This window comes from Trichosurus vulpecula, chromosome 7 (assembly GCF_011100635.1).
Source record: "Trichosurus vulpecula isolate mTriVul1 chromosome 7, mTriVul1.pri, whole genome shotgun sequence".
NCBI lineage: Eukaryota > Metazoa > Chordata > Mammalia > Diprotodontia > Phalangeridae > Trichosurus > Trichosurus vulpecula.
Genome location: NC_050579.1, coordinates 67,930,491 through 67,935,465, shown reverse-complemented (window position 1 = coordinate 67,935,465; position 4,975 = coordinate 67,930,491). Strand labels below are relative to the sequence as shown.

General features: G+C 40.4%; 1 pseudogene; it reads left to right on the top strand.

Annotated features, from left to right (window-relative positions):
• Window positions 1–3,982: 3,982 nt before the first annotated feature.
• LOC118857547 lies at window positions 3,983–4,770 on the top strand (annotated as a pseudogene).
• The last annotated feature ends 205 nt before the right edge of the window (window positions 4,771–4,975 follow it).

Sequence of the window (4,975 nt, the reverse complement as noted above, 5' to 3'; positions counted from 1 at the left end):
AGTGATTTGCTCAGGGTTGCACAGTTAGTAAATGTCTGAGGCTGGATTTCAACTCAAGTCTTTCGGACGCCTAGCCCAGTGCTTTATCCACTGAGCCATCTAGTTGTCTCTATGCCCTCAAAATTGAATGGCCTCCATGCATATTTGATCAAAGTCTATCTGTTTCCATCATTGCTTTCTTTACTGCTATTTCTACTCCTCAAGAAGAACAGTGTGAATTGTGATATTTTGTTCCAAGTGTGATCAATGTCTTTATGGGGAAAAAGAATTTGTTATAGAAATCTTGGTAGATGGATCCTTTCTGGGGGGTTCTTCGACTTCCCTTCTTTTTTTCTGTTTTAATTTAATTTATTTAATATTTTTAGTTTTCAGCACTGATTTTCACAAGAGTTTGAATTACAAATTTTCTCCACATTTCTACCTTCCCCCCAATTCAACATGGCATATATTCTGGTTTCCCCGTTCCCCAATCAGCCCTCCCTTCTGTCACCTCACTCCCCTCCCATCCCCTTTTCCCTTACTTTCTTGTAGGGCAAGATAAATTTCTATTCCCCAATGCCTATATATCTTATTTCCTAGTTGCATGCAAAAACTTTTTTTGAACATCTTCTTTTAAAACTTTGAGTTCCAAATTCTCTCCCCTTTTCCCTCCCCACCCACCCTCCCTAAGAAGGCAAGCAATTCAACATAGGCCACATGTGTATCATTATGTATAATCCTTCCACAATACTCATGTTGTGAAAGACTAACCATATTTTGCTCCTTCCTATCCTAACCCCCTTTATCCAATTTTTTCCCTTGACTCTGTCCCTTTTCAAAAGTATTTGGTTTTGATTACCTCCCCCCCATCTGCCCTCCCTTCTATCATCCCCCCCTTTTTATCTCCTTCTTCCTTTTTTCCTGTGGGGTAAGATACCCAATTGAGTCTGTATGTTATTCCCGGCTCAGGTCAGATCTGATGAGAGCAAGATTCACTCTTTCCCTCTCACCTGCCTCCTCTTCCCTCCCAACAAAACTGCTATTTCTTGCCACTTTTTTGCAAGATTATTTACCCCATTCTATCTCTCCCTTTCTCCCTCTCTCGATATATTCTTCTCTCATCCCTTAATTTGATTTTTTAAAAATATCATCCCTTCATATTCAACTCACCCTGTACCCTCTGACTCTCTCTATATGTATATTCCCTTCAGCTACCCTAATACTGAGGTCTCATGAATTATAAACATCATCTTTCCATGTAGGAATATAAACAAAATAGTTCCACTTTAGTAAGTCCCTTGTGATTTCTTTCTTGTTTACCTTTTCATGTTTCTCTTGATTCTTGTGTTTGAAAGTCAAATTTTCTATTCAGCTCTGGTCTTTTCACTGAGAAAGCTTGAAAGTCCTCTATTTTATTTTATATTATATTTTGCCTTGGAGCATGATACTCAGGTTTGCTGGGTTTCTTGGGATTCTTGGTTTTAATCCTAGCTCCATTGACCTCTGGAATATCGTATTCCAAGCCCTTTGATCCCTTAATGTAGAAGCTGCTAGATCTTGGATTATTCTGATTGTGTTTTCACAATACTCAAATTGTTTCTTTCTGTCTGCTTATGGTATTTTCTCCTTGATCTGGGAGCTCTGGAATTTGGCGACAATATTCCTAGGAGTTTTCTTTTTGGGATCTTTTTCAGGAGGCGATCTGTGGATTCTTTCAATTTCTATTTTGCCCTGTGGCTCTAGAATATCAGGGCAGTTCTCCTTGATAATTTCTTGAAAGATGCTATCTAGGTTCTTTTTTTGATCATTGCTTTCAGGTAGTCCAATAATTTTTAAATTATCTCTCCTGGATCTATTTTCCAGGTCATTTGTTTTTTCCAATGAGATTTTTTTTTTCATTCCTTTGGTTCTGTTTTATAATATCCTGTTTTCTAATCAAGTCACTAGCTTCCACTTGCTCCAATCTAATTTTTAAGGTAGCATTTTATCAGTGGTCTTTTGGACCTCTTTATCCTTTTGCCATTTGAATTAGTCTATTTTTTAAGGTGTTGTTTTCTTCAGTATTTTTGGGGGTCTCCTTTAGCAATTCATTGACTTGTTTTTCATGGTTTTCTTGCATAGTTCTTATTTCTCTTTCCAATTTTTCCTCTACTTCTCTAACTTGCTTTTCCAACTCCTTTTTGAGCTCTTCCCTGGCCTGAGACCAGTTCATGTTTTTTTGGAGGCTTTTGATATAGGCTCTTTGACTTTGTTGACTTCTTCAGGGTGTATGTTTTGGTCTTCTTTGTCACCAAAGAAAGATTCCAAAGTCTGAGTCTGAATCTGAGAGTGTTTTCTCTGCCGTTTCACGTTCCCAGCCAAGTCCTTGACCCTTGAGTTTTTCGTCGAGGTATGACTGCTTATAGAGTAGAGAGTACTTTGTTCCAAGCTTGAGTGGCTGCACTGTTTTTTTCAGAGCTTTTTCTCACAGCAAGCTCTGCCACACCAGTACTTCTCCTCCCCCAAGAACCACCAACCCAGACCTGACTCAGATCTTAAGCAGGCTCTGGACTACCTGTCTGATCAGCCACTTGATTCCTCCCACCAGGTGGGCCTAGGGCAGGAAGCAACTGAAGCTGTAGTTCTGTAGCTGCACCTCCTCTGCTGCCCCCCGGGCAGTGGCCCAACCACGAACTCCTTTCACTCTGTCCCCTGCAGCTTTTCCCACTAACCTTCTCTGTTGTCTTTGGTGTTTGTGGGTTGAGAAGTCTGGTAACTGCCACAGGTCACTGATTCAGGGTGCTGGGACCTGTTCCACCTGGCTCCAGGTCTGGTTGGTGCGGCGCAGCCCTTGCTGGGCTCTGCTCCACTCTGCTCCCAGCTCCATATGCGATAGACCTTACCCAGGGACCATCCAGGCTGTACTGGGCTGGAGCCCTGCTTCCCTCTGCTATTTTGTGGGTTCTGCAGTTCTAGAATTTTTTCAGAGCCATTTTTATAGGTGTTTGGAGGGACCTGGGGGGGAGCTCATGCAAGTCCCTGCTTTTCAGCCCCCATCTTGGCTCTGCCCCCTTGAGTTCCATTCTTAAATGAGCTTATGGTGTTCTCATTTATTTGGCTTCTTCCCAAGCTTTCCCTAAGCTTGCTTTTTCTCTCCACTTTCTGCCACCTCCCCCCCCCCCCATTTTATAAGACAATAGTTATCATACTCTTGCTCCATATTCCTTAATTCACCAAATTCCATAATTACAAATTAACTCACTGGATGAGGTGCTTTCAATGCTCATTTGGCTTCCTTGTTGTGGCTATTGTTTTAGATAAACTAAACTAACTTAGAAATCCTGTCCATATCTACTCTTTTACCCTTTTCCTATTTTGAAGTGTTGGGGGTTGAGAGGACTCATTTTTTGAACAGGTCAAATTGGTGTTACTTCAATTGCATGATTTGTCTTTTCATTTTTATTCTTTCTTTTTATTTGGCATTGATTTTAATCTATGCTATAACAAGCAAATGATCTGATCACACACAGGTCACTTATATAGCAGGACTTCTCCATTAGTAACTGTTATAACCATAGTTATCTGTTAGAATATAATAAATTTTATTTTGGGGGGTGCTATTTGATTCATGCTGTGTCTGGCATCTCCTCTCTTCTTAATGAAAGCATTAATCAACAAAGTTTGGCATGTTGTTTTTCTACATACTTAGTCAGACAGCTAGGCAGCCAAGAAACACTTATTAAATGCGAAGAATTCTGCTAAGGACCAGGGATAGAAAGAAGAAGAAAGCAGTCCTTGTCCTCAAGGAGCTTACATTCTAATGGTGGGATGTGGAATGAGTAGAGGCAAAAGATGCTATGTAAGTAAATGAGAACATGCAGGATAGATTCAGAGTAGACAGAAGAAGAGGAAGGCAGAATGACTTGGCAGGATTGGGACAGGCTTCCTGGAGTAGATAAAAGGTGCAAAGTCTTGATGGAAATCAGGGAAGCTAAAAGGCAAAGGTAAAGAAGTAGAGCATTCCATGAGTGAAGGTGAGCCAATGCTAAGACAAGAAGATTGGAGATGGAGTGTTGTGTTCCTCGAATCACAAGAAGACCCTGTCACACTAAGATTGAGCAGATTCAGATTTGTGCTTTTCAGAGATGCTGCCGGTGTTGATAAGGTCTTGGAACTTAAAGAACACAAGCTGGATGGCCAGTTGATAAATCCCAAAAGGTCCAAAGCTTTAAAGGGAAAGGAGCCCTCCCCCCCCAAAAATGTTTGTCAGTGGACTGAGCCCAGGTACAATTGAAGAGGAAATCAAAGAATTTTTTGGAGCATTTGGAGTGACTGAAAATATTTAACTTACTATGGACACAAAAACACATGAAAGAAGATGATTCTGTTTTATCACATTTATAGATAGAGAGCCAGTAAAGAAATTAGTACGAATCATCAGATTGGTTCTAAAAAGTGTGAAATGAAAGTTGCCCAGCCTAAAGGAGGTATACAGGCAACGACAGCAACAATAGAAAGGAGGACGGGTCACTTCAACTGGAGGGTTAATGGAAGTAGGGGTTATGCCTGAGATCAAAGCCAAAATTGAACCGAGGACTTAATATCTGTTATGATCAAGGGTAGGGAAATTATGATAATGCCTATGGTGGTGATCAAAACTATAGTGGCTATGGTGGATAGGGTTATACTGGGTATAACTATGGGAGATATGGATATGGACAGGGATAGGCAGGATACAGTGGTCAACAAAGCACATATAGCAAGTCATCTGGAGGGGTTGGTAATCACCAAAACAATTACCAATCACATTAAAGGAGGACATGGAGAAAACAGGGGTAGATGCTACAACAACATATATTGCAGGATGAATGGAGAGTGGTCTTCTACTGATCTGAAATAACTATTTTGTAAAAGACTTTTAATGTACATGACACAATTGTGTCTAATTATATGTAACAGCTGATTTAGCTTTTTTGTTGCTTTTACTTTGTCCTTTGCCATCTGTGTTATGACAAAT